A 15,257-nucleotide genomic window follows, 5' to 3' on the forward strand; every position below is an offset into this window, starting at 1 on the left:
TGCATGAGAAGTAACACAGGGAGGGTAACAGATGGGGAAAGAAGAAAACAGATGGGAAATGAGGGGGTAGAATGGGATCAACAGGAAAGGAAAGCCATCTTCTGTCTGAGGTAAAAAAAAAATGAGCAATTTCTAAGACCCAATGGTGAGGATTTATTAATGTGTAAACAAGATGTTCCTCTTTCAACACCAAAGACTCAGAAGTCTTCTGGGGCCAGTAAACCTGCAGGAAGATGGGGTTGTGAGGTGGGCTGAACCCCTAGGTCAGTGGGGCCTATGCCCTGAGGAGACAGGGAGAAAGAAAGGTTAGAGCTTAGAACCACCAAGAAAATAATGGGGAAGGGGACAGAGCCAGCTCAGGTTTTCCTTGGTCTCAAGGCCCTAGGAAGGCTGAGGCCTCTCCCCCAGCTATCTCCCACCTGCCATACCTAAGTGCCCCTCAGCTGCAGTGGGGACCCCTGGGAGGCCATTGCTGGTTACCATCTTGTGTGAGGCAACAGACCCTGCCTGTAGCCCGTCTGCTCAGAACAGATATGACTCAGGACAGTAGAGGGAGGGAAGCAGCCATAGAGCAAACGTTTCCTGGCCCTCAGACGCTCAGGGCCAGGAAACGTTTGCTCTATGGCTGCTTCCCTCCCTCTACTGTCCTGAGTGTCTCTCAGGACTCTTCCAAGCATAACCCAAAAGTCCCCATATCTGTCAGCCTGTGGATACAAACAAAATGATGTTTGCATCAGGAGCTCGTGTTCCCACTAGCTCACTCTGGGCTCAGGGCCTGCCACATTTCCCTCAAGTACTTTGGGCAGTTCTCAGGAGGTGTGTCCCGTGTGCTCAGAAGCCCATCTGTGGGCTACCGGCAGCGTCAAGCGCTTTCGCCCTGTCCTCTCCCCTGTCCTGCTTCTCTCTGCCAGCGGCCCCCATTTACAAGCCTGCAGCAGGGGCACGTCATCTCGGCCTCAGCATAATGGCCGCTTGTGAAAATGCAGTGTCTGTCCCACGAATGCTCTCCCCTGCGTCCAGTGCTTTGATGGAGGTGCCAGGCTCTAGGCAGAAATTTCTCTGATTTTGTGAAATGTTTTACCACCCTGCTCGTTGCACCCAAATGACCAGACCTCAGGAACCTGTGGCTGCCGGAGGAGGTCATTTAAGAAAACAAAACCTTAATTTTGAATAATAATAATGAGCTCCCCTTCTGCCTCCCAGCTGCCTCTTTCTGAGGTGGAAGCCCGGTTCAGCAGCTCCTCACTACGGGGATTCTGAGGCCTCGGGATGCTTACACCATCCTTGATTGCACTAATGTTGCTGCCTCTTGCTGTTTCCCTTGCCTGGGGAACTGCTGTTCAGTCACAGCCCACTGTCCAGACCCTCTGAATGTTCTGGCCAGCCCTGCAGCAGGTCTGGGTTCTCTCAGAAGTATCTCGTACAAATAAACCCTGAAAAATAGGAACCACTGCACTCAGAGCTCGGAATGTTCTTACATAAAAACTGGAAAATTTACAAATCCATAAGATGCATCTCTTTTTTTCTTTTTTTTTTTTAAAGATTTTATTTATTTATTTATTTGACAGACAGAGACCACAAGTAGGCAGAGAGGCAGGCAGAGAGAGAGGGGGAAGCAGGCTCCCTGCTGAGCAGAGAGCCTGATGTGGGGCTCCATCCCAGGACCCTGAGATCATGACCTGAGTCGAAGGCAGAGGCTTAACCCACTGAGCCACCCAGGTGCCCCCATAAGATGCATCTCTTCTCTGACTCCGACAACAGCAGTGCAGGAATCACCCCTGGAGATGACCCCAAGTCATCGTGCTTGTGAGGATAGCTCTGGTCCCACCGGGCTGATCGTGACGAGAGTTCCCTGCGCAGGCCAGGTAGGGAGTGCCAAGTTCTGGAAACCAGGTCACGTCAGCCTTTGCGTGTTCTTCACCTCACCCAGCTGCTTCAGAGGTACCAGGTGACTTCACCCCCTCCAGCTGCCAGGGAGAAGACAGCCATCAGCAGTTGCCACTCCCAGAGTCCTACAGGAACCCTGTGGGCCCAGGCCTAGGCAGGAATGGATTAGGCCAGCCTGTGAGACTTTGGGGTTAGCATGTCCCACTAGCATTCAGTGGATGTTCCATTGCCCTCCAGGCCTCGACAGGGTGAGAACTGGCCTTGAGTGTCAGGGACTGAGGTCCATTCTGAATTCCCAACATGACCCGCTGGCTTAGAGTCTGGCCTTCTCTTATCTCTACCAGAGACCTCTTCATCCGCCAACATCCTTAAAGAAACGCCCCTGAAGATATGCCCTGAAAAAACCTATCTTGCTCCATTTCCTGCTGCTTCACTGGGCCCAGCCGGCTTCCTTGCCCCCAACAAGCCACACAGCCTGAGCCAGCAGCAGGCCCTAGGGCAGCTGCGGAGGGGGAATCCATGGGAAGACCAGGCTCTGGTTCTAGAGCACAGAGCAGCAGGCGGTGGAAATGACCCTCTGTCCCCTGGGGAGTTTGCAGCAGTTAGGACCGGGACCTGAGGAATTCTCACAATGAGGAGCTGTGGTGGGAACCTCCAGGGGCTGCCGGGTGCCTCCAGAGTCACCAGCCCTCGGTGACACAGGCCACACTGGTCCCTAGTGGACGAGGTGAGGCAGCCCAGCGTCAGCATCCAGGGAGAAAAAAGGAAGACCTGAACTGAAGTGGGAGACGTCGCGCTCTCCTGAGCAACCTGGGCCCCTCCCTGTGGCCTCCTCAGCTCCTGGAACTGTCCTCTGAGGACTAAAATCCTGCTTGGCCCACAGCACAGGCTCAGGGAACACCTGCCAAGTGAAGGGATGAGTCTGAAGGTGCGGCCTGCTCGCCTTCAGAGGTCTCTCGTAGCGTCCATATCCTTTGTCAGGATGTCCCCCTGTGCCCTCACCGTCTCAGCCCCTGCTCCTCAGCGAGCGTGTCCCTTTCACCCGTCACTCGGCGTGGACAGAGTCAGGGCTTGGGAGGCCCCCATGATTCTCTCTTTTCTACTAGTCTGGGCAGAATCCTGCCCCCACTCCTGTCGGACTGGTTTGGATAGCTCCATGTCACCGGGCCTGTGCTCCCAAGAACAGGGTCACGAACACCTCACAGCGACTTCTCTCTCTCGCCCAGTAGAACTAGTCTCACTTTCCCGGGACCACGGCCGCTGTGCTGAGGGCAGAAGCAGGGCACCGTGTGAGGGCCTGCGCCCTCCTTGACCCCATCTCCTCGAGCTCTGGAGGAAATCCTTATAAACTCCTTCCCCACCCCACCCCCCGCCCAAAATGCTTAGGCAAGTATGAGCAGAACCCTCCTGTGAGTTCATTCCTTCATACGCTGGCACGTGTGTGTGTGTGTGTGTGTGTGTGTGTGTGGTCTGAGGGAATGTCTCCAGAGAAGGTCTTCCTGATGAGGTGAATTTGAACAGAGACCTGGAGAAAGGGAGAAAGGAAGCCGTGTATTTGGGAAGAGTGTGTCTGTCCAGAAAGCAATTCAAAACACAAAGACCCTGAGGCAAGAGTGTCTGGGAGGTTTGAGGAACAGCCGAGCATCCGGTGTGGCTTCGGGGAGGGCCAGAGCGGTAGAGTTCAGAGGTAGCAGGGAGAGCCAAAACACAGATGTCATGGTAAAGATTTTAGATTTATTCCAAGTGACCTGGAAATTCATTACAGGGTTCTGAGAGTAGGAAAGACGCAACCAACTTCAATTCTTAGACAGTACACTACACGGTTGGTCTTTTATAGAGAGCTCACCATGGAACTTAAATCCTTAACATCTCTATTGATACCACCATTGAGGGAAGACTAGGGATAACACCTTCAAAGGCCTACTTCCTTTTTAGGGTCTGGTTATTCTTTGTTGGTCACAGGTGATTATCATAAAAAAGCCGCCCACCATGCACGCCTGGGGCAGTGTGGTTCTGTTTGTTCCCTTATCTCTGGTTTCCCAACACCTCCACATTTTTGGGATTTCTGTGAGCCTGATCACAGAGCCCCCTATCTCTCCCTCCCTAGCCCGACCTGTCCTTTACTCAATTGTTTCACACATCTGTTAACCATTCTGGTCTAGGGTCTAGGATACACAGTTTGTATTTCAAAAGAGGATTTGCTTCTCTCTAATATGCTTTATGAAATGCTGAACGCTGGCTGTACTCGTCAACCCAAGAAGACTACACGATGGGGCAGTTGTTTTCCTGGCTATGCTGTGTTTTCTCTCTAGGAGAAACTTTCTCTGTGAACTTCTGCAGTGGGAGGGGTATTTTAAAGCCCTTTGACACACACAGCACACCGGAGACCGTGAACACTGAGGGTGAGTGAGTTGAAAAGACTCATTTCCTCTGCTACAACAGCTGGAGGGAAAACTGTTTCTTCATCTGCCACCCTTAATACTTCATTCTGGTCACCAAATATGGGGGAGAGGGGTTCCCCACACCAAGCAATTCTCTGTAGGTAACAGCTGGGTGTCCTACAATTCAGTTCAATTCTGACATGCCCTACCTGGAGTTAGAGCATACCCAGCTGGTTAAGGGCCAGTCCCAGAAGACTTCAGCCCCTCCCCCACTCCAGTTACCAATTACAAGTCCACCAGTTGCTTGTCACATGTACTGGATATAAGTCACACCCACCTTGGGTTTGATAATTGGCTACAGAAGCTCACAGAATTTACGAAAATAGTTTACTTACTAGATTACTGGTTTATTATTAAAGGATAAAATTCAGAACAGCCAAATAGAAGAGGCGCATAGGGCAAGATATGGGGGAAGAGGGGTGGAGTCTCTTTGCTCTCTCCAGCTCCCCACATGTTCACCAGCCCAGAAGCTCTCTGAACCCCATTGTTTAAGGTTCTTATGGAGGCTTCGTTATATAAGCATGATTGATTATATCACTGTCCATTGGTGGTTAATTCAACCTCTTACCTCCCCCAGAGATATGGGGATGGAGCTGAAAGTTCCAAACTTCTAATTACCTGGATGGTTCCCCTGGCAACCAGCTCCCAGGTTAGAGGTTTTCCAGAAGTCATCTCATTAACATAAAGTTAGATATGATTGAATGGGACTTCTTATGAATAACAAAAGACACTTTACGGGGCGCCTGAGTGGCTCAGTGGGTGAAGGCCTCTGCCTTCAGCTCAGGTCATGATCCCAGGATTCTGGGATCGAGCCCCACGTCGGGCTCTCTGCTTGGTGGAGAGCCTGCTTCCTCCTCTCTCTCTCTGCCTGCCTCTCTGCCTACTTGTGATCTCTGTCAAATAAATAAAGTAAAATCTTAAAAAAAAAAAAAAGACACTTTTATCTCTCTCAAATCATGAAATTCCAAGGATTTTAAAAGCTCTGTGCCAGGAATGGGGATGAAAACCAAAAATATATTTTTCATTATAATTCACAGTATTGCACTAAGCCTGGTATACTTCTAGGAGGTTTTCTTTGTTTCTTTGTTTCTTTTTTTTTTTTTTAAGATTTCATTTATTTATTAGAGAGAGAGAGATCATAAGCAGAGGAAGTAGCAGAGGGAGAGGGAGAAGCAGACTCCCGCCTTGAGCAGGGAGCCTGATGCAGGGATTCCGTCTCAGGACCCTGGGATCATGACCTGAGCTAAAGGCAGATGCTTCACCGACTGAGCCACCCAGGCCCCCCTACCAGGAGGTTTTCAATAATATTTTGTATATATTTTTCCTGTGGGAATCCATCTCTAGTTTAATGACAAATGGGAAAATCAACTTTCAAAATCTCTATTTCCGGCCATCTATAAAGTAGAAGATTTCAGTAGATTTTCCTTGACGCTATGGACTGGTGGTAATTTATCTTTTAATTTATGAGCATTTTTTGGACTCCCTGACTCACCACACAGCCTAAGAATCACCCCAATGGCATGCGAGTCATACTCTGGGAATTATGGAGGTGTGGCATGTCTGAGACACTATGGAGTCTCCTGGTCCAGTTTTGCCCTTGCCTGAGTCAGAGACATTGGACAAAAGTCCTAGAGCTCCCTGTGTCCAGGATCTATTCTTTTTTTTTTTAAAGATTTTATTTATTTGACAGAAAGAAAAATCACAAGTAGGCAGAGAGGCAGGCAGAGAGAAAGAGGGGGAAGCTGGCTCCTTGCTGAGCAGAGAGCCCGATGTGGGGCTCAATCCTAGGACCCTGAGATCATGACCTGAGCAGAAGGTAGAGAGGCTTAACCCACTGAGCCACCCAGGCACCCCCAGGTGCACCCCAGGATGCACCCCCAGGCATCCTTGTCTTATTTTAAGGCAAGGAAGCCCTACTCCCTAGTATGTCCAAATGGGAGAACCAACCAGGTCTCCCCCTGAGAAACTATAACAAGCTGAGAAGACCTCACTCTACCCAAGAACGCTCCTATTCAGGGAAATGCCTCTGGCCTTCCCTCTAATACTCAGTTGGCTTCTCCTTTGGGGCATGGCACATACAAGGCTATGACAACACCGGCCTCATGCACAAACATTCAGAGAAGATAAACAAACCAGCCCACAGCTGCCACAACTTCCTCCAACTAGAACAACTGTTCCTAGAACGCCAAACATACTGTGATTCAGATCTCCATTGTTTTACTGCCTGTCATGGAAGCATAATGGGTAGTTAAGATTTAGCTGACAGTGGGGTCTTTATTTTGTGTAGGCTTTAGAGCCAAGGTGGGGATTCAAGCCTGCACTGGCCGTGTTGTTCCTGACAATACCACAGAATGACAGAAGGTAAATTTGGAAATGACTTTGAGACGGGAAATGGAAGCTTTGGAGAAATGCTCTCCTTGAGACTGGAGAACAAGAGATGACTCCATGTTATGCGAGGTCACCCGCTGAGACTAAGACAACTTTCCTCACAGTTTTGAAAATGAAAAAGTGATATAGGCCAATCTTCCACAAATACACAGTTCTTAAGAAATTGGTCCTGGAAGGGGAAAAGGAAGGAAAAGAAAGCTTACTGTGGTCGGGACTCTGGCGTGGCTTTCCTACTGAGAGAGGGCTCTCACCAGACTGCTAGGATAGAAGAAGATAGGAAGCTTAGTTGATGTTGCCATGGTCTGCCATTTCCCTGGACGCTCTTAGTGGACAGATCAAGCTGAACAGCACAAGGGTAGAATGAAATCCTTGAATGGGTACCATGGGCTTTGGCAAAGATTGTTCAGGAGGATCTCTACTGAGTGACCAGAATCTAGGTCCTCCAGCAAGAATACAACTTCGTGCTGAATAAGCTTGTTCCCTCCTCCACCATGGTTTCCTTCGGCTACAGAAAAGTGGCATAAAACTAAACCCCCTACTCATGGATCCCAGATGAGTGAGAAAGCTCACACTTGCTCAACGCAAAAGAAAGTGTGCCAGGTCTGCCTGCGGTGACCTTGAGCAGCAAGAAAAATAAGTGGCCTTTCCCCTAGGGAGTTAGGCCAACACATGACAAGGGGGGTGAGGGGAAGGACACCTCATACAAAAGGCAGAAAACCCAGTCTGAGAGAAACTACAATCGAAGTACAAAGACACTCTACCAAAAACTTGTTCAGGAACATTCACAGCGCCATTATTCATAATAGCTAAAAGGTGAGAACAACCCAAATTTCCATTATTTGCTGAACGGATAAACAAAATCTGGTATATCCATGCAATGGAATATTATTTGGCCATAAAAAGCAACGAGGTAGGGCGCCTGGGTGGCTCAGTGGGTTAAGCCGCTGCCTTCGGCTCGGGTCATGATCTCAGGGTCCTGGGATCGAGTCCCGCGTCGGGCTCTCTGCTCAGCGGGGAGCCTGCTTCCCTCTCTCTCTCTCTGCCTGCCTCTCCATCTACTTGTGATTTCTCTCTGTCAAGTAAATAAATAAAATCTTTAAAAAAAAAAAAGCAACGAGGTACTGATGCGTGCTCCAGCGTAGGTGAAACTTGAAAGCATTGTGCTAGCGGCGCCTGGGTGGCTCAGTTGGTTAAGCATCTGCCTTTGACTTAGATCCCAGGATGCTGGGATCGAGCCCGTTGGGCTCTCTGCTTCTCCCTCTCCCTTGCTTGCCGCTCCCCCTGCTTATGTTCTCACTCTCTCTGTCAAATAAATGAGTAAAATCTCTTAAAAAGAAAGCACTGTGGTAAGTGAAAGAAGCCAGTCACAAAAGATAACATTTATATCATTCCACCTACACAAAATATCCAGAAGAGGCAAACTATATAGACAAAAAGTGGATTGATTAGTGACTCTTTAGGACGAGGGGTGGGAAGATAGCAGAGTACGATCCAAAGGGTACGTGGTTTCATTCTGAAGTGATGAAAATATTCTAAAATTGTGCTGGTGGTGGCACACATTTGTGGATACCCTAAAACCCACTGAATTGTCTACATTAAATAGGTTAAGTTTTGTGGCATGTGAATTATAGCTCAAGAAATCTGTTTAATAAAATAAGAGCTAGAGGGGTGCCTGCGTGGCTCAGTCATTAAGCGTCTGCCTTCAGCTAAGGGCATGATCCCAGGGTCCTGAGATCAAGCCCCACATCAGGCTCCCTGCTTGGTGGGAAGTCTGCTTCTCCTACTCCCACCTCCCATTCCCCCATTTCTGTTCCCTCTCTGTTGCCTCTCTCTCTCTGTCAAATAAATAAAATCTTTTTTAAAAATTTTCTTAAAAAAATAGGGGTGCCTGGGTGGCTCAGTGGGTTAAGCCGCTGCCTTCGGCTCAGGTCATGATCTCAGGGTCCTGGGATCGAGTCCCGCATCAGGCTTTCTGCTCAGCAGGGAGCCTGCTTCCCTCTCTCTCTCTGCCTGCCTCTCCATCTACTTGTGATTTCTCTCTGTCTACTTGTGATTTCTCTCTGTCAAATAAATAAATAAAATCTTTAAAAAAATTTTTTCTTAAAAAAATAAATAAGAGCTAGTAATGTTGTCAAAGAGACTCATTTAAATCAACCCCCGCCTCCAAATAGCTGCAGAAAAAATGCAATAAAGGCATGGGAAAAGATTTTTCTAAAAAAGTCACATTTTCTACAAAAGCTTATGCTGTACTATTTCATCATAAAACTTTAAGAAGTCCTAGAAGGTGATGCATCAGTTTAGGACCTGTCAGGAAAACAGAGACCACATTGGTTAATTTAACAGAGGGAATATGGGGAATTGGTCAGGCTGATAAAACAAAAGGTGTGAGGAGAAGCATGAGGAGGGAGTAGAGTTAGTCATACAGCTGCCATCCCTGGGGAAACCAAGAAAAGAGGGGGACATTAGCTGAACTTAGAAACAAAGGAGGTGGCCTAGGGAGTTGGGACTTGGACCTCTGGGGAGGGGGCACCCTGGTTGTTTCTACTACCTCGGGATTTGGAGAGGAGTCCTCAGGGGAGCAGGGTCTCAGTCCTCTGAGGAGGGGGGCACTGTTCAGCCACTACTCAGCTTTCCCAGGGAGGATCAGCAGCCTGGTTCTGGAAGCAGGCAAACAAGTCAGAAACTGGAACCAACTCCTGCACTTGGGCGGAGGTGCTGCCTTGGGATTCTGCTGACAGGAATAACAAGTGGAAAGAGCAAGAGGCTTCTCTTTCCCATCTTCTCATCTCTTTCCATGTGCCCACTATTGACAGTGTTTACCAGGTTGCCCACTGGTGAAGAAGTGTTTGCAGAATCCCAGTCTCAGCACCGCAAAGTTTGGAGCTGGGAGACAGTAGATTAATAGCACAGATGATGAGGAAATGTCAAAATGAGATGAAAGGGATGACTGGAGAGCTAAGGAAACATCAAGACCAACGGTGACATTGCACCATTGACATTTTGGCTGAAAACTGAATTTATAACATGGAGAAAATGCTTGATGTAATCATAGAGAATTCAGAAGAAAAAGACAAAGATAGTAAAGCAATTAGCAAGGAGATGATACATGTGAGGGACAAGACGTTTCTTTTTTTGTCTTCCAATTTCTTTTTTTTTTTTCTGAATTTATTTATTTATTTGACGGAGAGAGAGAAAGAGACCGTGAGAGAGGGAACACAAGCACAGGGAGTGGGAGAGGGAGAAGCGGGCTTCCCACAGAGCAGGGAGCCCGATGCAGGAGCTGAAGACAGACGCTTAATGACTGAGCCACCCAGGAACCCCCAAATTCTTTTTTTTTTTTTTAAAGATTTTATTTATTTATTTGACAGACAGAGATCACAAGCAGGCAGAGAGGCAGGCAGAAAGAGAGGAGGAAGCAGGCTACCTGCTAAGCAGAGAGCCCGATGCGGGCTCGATCCCAGGACTCTGAGATCATGACCTGAGCCAAAGGCAGCGGCTTAACCCACTGAGCCAAACCAGGCGCCCCAACCCCCAAATTCTTTTTAAGAGTGTCTTCTCATTGGCTTTAAGTTGTACAAGATGTTCCAAATAAGAATAATTGTTATCCATGAAGTAGGAAAATCAAAGGTCAGAAAAAAAATATTCAGGGTTGTTATGCAGAAATATTTCCCTGAAATGATTAAAGAACTTAATTTCAAATATCAGGGTTATACTGTAATAACAAGAAAATCTGTTAGGAACTGATTTACAGCAAGATACGTTGTGGTTAAGACATCAAACTTCAAAAGTAGAGAAAAAAACTCTTAAGTAGGTTAAAATCAAATCAGCTGAAGACTTGATTTGTAGAAGTAAGAGTCTTCCATAAGCACAGTGTCCACAAAGTTCTGGGGTGTGAGGGCATTAGAGGGTGCGGGGAGACAGCAAGACTCAAGAATAGTTGTTTAAGTTTAAATAAAACAGGAAGGCATTTTTTAATCTTCTTTTATTTAAATTCAATATTAACATACAGTGTATAATTTCAGAGGTAGAGTTCAGTGATACATCAGTCTTTTTTTTTTTTTTAAAGATTTTATTTATTTATTTGACAGAGAGAGAAATCACAAGTAGACAGAGAGGCAGTCAGAGAGAGAGGAGGAAGCAGGCTCCCCGCCAAGCAGAGAGTCTGATGTGGGGCTCGATCTCAGGACCCTGGAATCATGACCTGAGCCGAGGGCAGAGGCTTAACTCACTGAGCCACCCAGGCGCCCCCAGTGATACGTCAGTCTTATACAACACCCAGTGCTCATTACATCACATGCCCTCCCTAATGTCCCTCATTCAGTGACCCCATCCCCCACCCCCATTTCCCTTCACAACCCTCAGTATTTTGTTTCCTATTTTTAAGAGTCTCTTATGGTTTGTTTCCTTCTTTGATTTCATTCTGTTTTATCTTTCCCTCCCTTCCCCTATGATCCTCTGTTTTGTTTCTTAAATTCCACGTATGAATGAGATCATATAATTGTCTTTCTCTGATTGACTTATTTCACTGAACATAATACCCTCTAGTTCCATCCACATCCTTGCCAATGGTAAGATTTCCTTTTTTGATGGCTGTATATTATTTCATTGTATATATACACCACAGCTGCTTTAACTGTTCATCCGTCGTTGGACATCTGGGCTCTTTCCATAGTTTGGCTATTGTAGACAGGTCAGCTATAAACATTGGGGTGCAGGTGCCCATCCGGATCACTAATTTGTATCCTTGGGGTTAATCCCTACTAGTTCAACCGTTGGGTCATAGGGTAGCTCTATTTTCAACTTTTTTTTTTAAAGATTTTATTTATTTATTTGACAGACAGAAATCACAAGTAGGCAGACAGGGAAGCAAAGAGAGAGGGGGAAGCAGGCTCCTGCTGAGCAGAGAGCCCGATGTAGGGCTCGATCCCAGGACCCTGGGATCATGACCTGAGCCGAAGGCAGAGGCCTTAACCCACTGAGCCACCCAGGCGACCCTATTTTCAACTTTTTGAAGAATCTCCATACTTTTTACCAGAGTGGCTGCACCAGCTTACATTCCCACCAACAGTGTAAGATCTCCCCTTTCTCCATATCCTTGCCAATATCTGTCTTCTCCTGGCTTGTTAATTTTAGCCATTCTGACTGGTATGAGGTGGTATCTCATTTATTCATTTGACACAGAGAGAGCGAGCACACAAGCAGGCAGAGTGGCAGGCAGAGGGAGAGGGAGAAGTAATCGCCCCACCGAGAAGGGAGCCTGATGTGGGTCTCAATTCTAGCACTCTGGGATCATGATTTGACCTGAAGGCAGAAGCTTAATGACTGAGCCACCTAGGTGCTCCTTTCTGCGGATTTCTTGATTGGATTATTTGTTCTTTGGGTGTTGAGTTTGATAAGTTCTTTGTAGCTTTTGGATATTAGCCCTTTATCTGATAGGACATTGGTAAATGCCTCTCCCATTCTGTCAATTGTCTTTTGGTTTTGTCCACTATTTCCTTTGCTGTGCAAAAGCTTTTCCTCTTGATGAAGTTCCAATAGTTCATTTTTGCCTTTGTTTCCCTTGCCTTTGGAGCTATGTCTAGGAAGGCATATTCAAAACTTCAGGAATATCAGGCTTTCAAAAGATTGCAAATACACACAAATTCTTTGTAGCTTCTCTCATCAAAAGATAAAGTCTGTTTCTTCATCTTTTTTAAATCTGGGCTGGCCTTGTGATTTGCTTTGGCCAGTGATGCAGCAGAAGGGACATGACATGAATTCCAAGCTGGCAGTTTCCATTCTCACTCTCTGCCACCGTGCAACCAAGCCTAAGCAAGTCTCCAGGAGGGGCTGGGGGTGTCTTGGTTGACCACCAGACCTGAGCCTCATAGCTCCAGCCAGCCTCGATACCAGCTGGCCAGCTGCACAGGTAGTTCCAGAAGAGATCAACTGAACTTCCCAGTTGAACCCAGCCCAACTGACCAACCCACAGAACTGGGAGCGAGGAAATGATAGTGGGGGGTGGTTTGTAACCCATGTAAAGGCTAACTGATAAATGATTAAATCCATGTAACTGAATCAAAATCAAGTCAGAAATGAAGAAGCTATACATGATAAATATATTTAAATACTGAAATTAAGAAAAAGCAAAAGAAAAATGGATAACAATAGAATGTAAATGGTATAATCCCTGACATGATGAAAAATAATACGAGTCAAAAATTAGGAAGTACGGGGAAGAGGTAGAAGGAAGCAAAAGAGTGTTAATTTCTCTTTCATAGCAGGGAACTCACTACCGGGCAATGTTGGAGCACACAGTTGAAAAAGTCCCTCTGTCCTAGTATGATTTTTTTTTTTTTAAATCATGTTAACCTTTGAGAAAACTTTTATGAATCAGTCTCTCTGAAAATGAAAAAATATGCATCTGAGCAGTTCCTTTACTTCTTTTGTTAAATTCAAGTAAGACTAAGTTCAACACTGTATTTTATTTTATTTTAGATTTATTTATTTGACAGAGAGAAATCACAAGTAGGCAGAGAGGCAGGCAGAGAGAGAGTGGAGGAAGCAGGCTTCCCGCTGAGCCTGAGCCAAAGGCAGAGGCTTTAACCCATTGTGCCACCCAGGCGCCCCTATTTCTTGAAATTTTTATAAAGGGCGTATTTACTTTTTTTAAAAAGAGATTTTATTTATTTATTTGACAGAGGGACAAAGAGCACAAGTAGGCAGAGAGGCAGGCAGAGGGAGAGGGGGAAGCAGGCTCCCCACTGAGTAGGGAGTCCAATGTGGGGCTCCATCCTAGGACTTTGGGATCATGACCTGAGCTGAAGGCAGATGCTCAATTGACTGAGCCACCCTGCTTACTTACTTTTTTTTTTTTTAAAGATTTTATTTATTTTATTTGACAGAGAGAGAGATCACAAGTAGGCAGAGAGGCAGGTAGAGACAGAGGGGGAAGCAGGCTCCCTGCTGAGCAGAGGGCCCCATGCGGGGCTGGATCCCAGGACACTGAGATCATGACCCAAGCCGAAGGCAGCGGCTTAATCCACTGTGCCACCCAGGCGCCCCAACCTGCTTACTTACTTTTATAAAGACCACAAAGTTGGGTGCACCTGGGTGGCTCAGTGGGTTAAGCCTCTGCCTTCAGCCCAGGTCATGATCCCAGGGTCCTGGGATGGAGCCCCACATTGGGCTCTCTGCTCACGGGGAGCCTGCTTCCTCCTCTCTCTCTCTCTGCCTGCCTCTCTGCCTACTTGTGATCTCTGTCTGTCAAATAAATAAAATCTTAAAAAAAAATAGCGAAGTTGTAAAAAGAGTTTACAAGAAGTTTCATTAGCAGTCCCAATGGAAAGCAGTATTTTCATAGAGAATATTAAAATGGCATTATGCTCCAAAATTGGTCTGTCTAAACTAGAGGTATGCAGTGGCTACATGTTATAATCACCAGGGAACATTTAAAAAAATATCCATATCCTGGCTTCAGCCAGACCAGAACCATTCAATCAAAATCGCTGGGAAGGGGCCTGAGAATGATACAATTCAGATGTTCCCCCCGGAGATTCTGATGTGTAACTCTGGCTGAGAACCATTTGTCTTAACAGGCCATATAGAAACATTCCTAAGACGCAACATGTGTTGCTTGGAAATCAGGCTACTCCTTCCACCCTGTGCCTTTTCTAGCCCACAGGGACATCCAGAGGATCTGTTACTAAAGAAGACAAGGAGAATGAATACTCTGGGTGAGCTACTAGCAGATAGAATTCCTTTCAGCTTGAACTGGGGACAAGATGCTTTCTTGTTTATGTACAGAAGTAGAGAGAGCCAGGCTCCCCCCCACACCCCCCTGCTTTGAGTTGGCACGTTTTTGTGTCCCACAGGCTCTAAATGAAAAACACACCCACGACAGAACCAGTTCCTATCAAGTGAGAGGGAATTTTTGTGATTGATTTACCAGTGCTTCTTATACTTTATTAAGTAAAGAAATTGCCCAGGAGTCTTGTTAAAATGCAGAATTTGATTCAGTAGTTCTGGAATGGGGCCAAGATTCTGCATTTCAAACAAGTTCCCCGGGTGATTAGAATGGCTGTCAGGCATCAATTACAATGTCCACCTTAACTATCAGGCACACCTGATATTTACAGTAGCTGAGGAATGCATTTTTTTCCTTGTAGGTGAATATACGAGAGAAGCCAATTATAATCAGAAGGTGCCTAATGAGCAAAGCCAGATTGCAAAGCGTGTGTGAAGGCTCGGAAGCAAAAAACTGCTCACATGCCAGGTGAATCAGGAGCTGGAGGTAGGCGGGGTCAGGTGGCTGAAGAGTTGGACTTTGATCCGAATTCTGCAGAGCACAAAGCCTGGAAAAGAGATTTACCGGAAAGAAAAGTCTTCCATTGTTAAATATGTTTGGGAAGTGCTGTACACACTATGTCCCTCACTTACATATTTACAAAGCATAATTTGTTTTTAAAGATACTAAGAAGGCTTTTGTCAAATAAAGATAATACCTCATAAACAGTACAGGTTATTTAATTTATGGAGCCCAGTGCAAAATGAAAATTTATC

This window comes from Neovison vison, chromosome 8, assembly GCF_020171115.1.
Source record: "Neovison vison isolate M4711 chromosome 8, ASM_NN_V1, whole genome shotgun sequence".
NCBI classification, from domain to species: Eukaryota; Metazoa; Chordata; class Mammalia; order Carnivora; family Mustelidae; genus Neogale; species Neogale vison.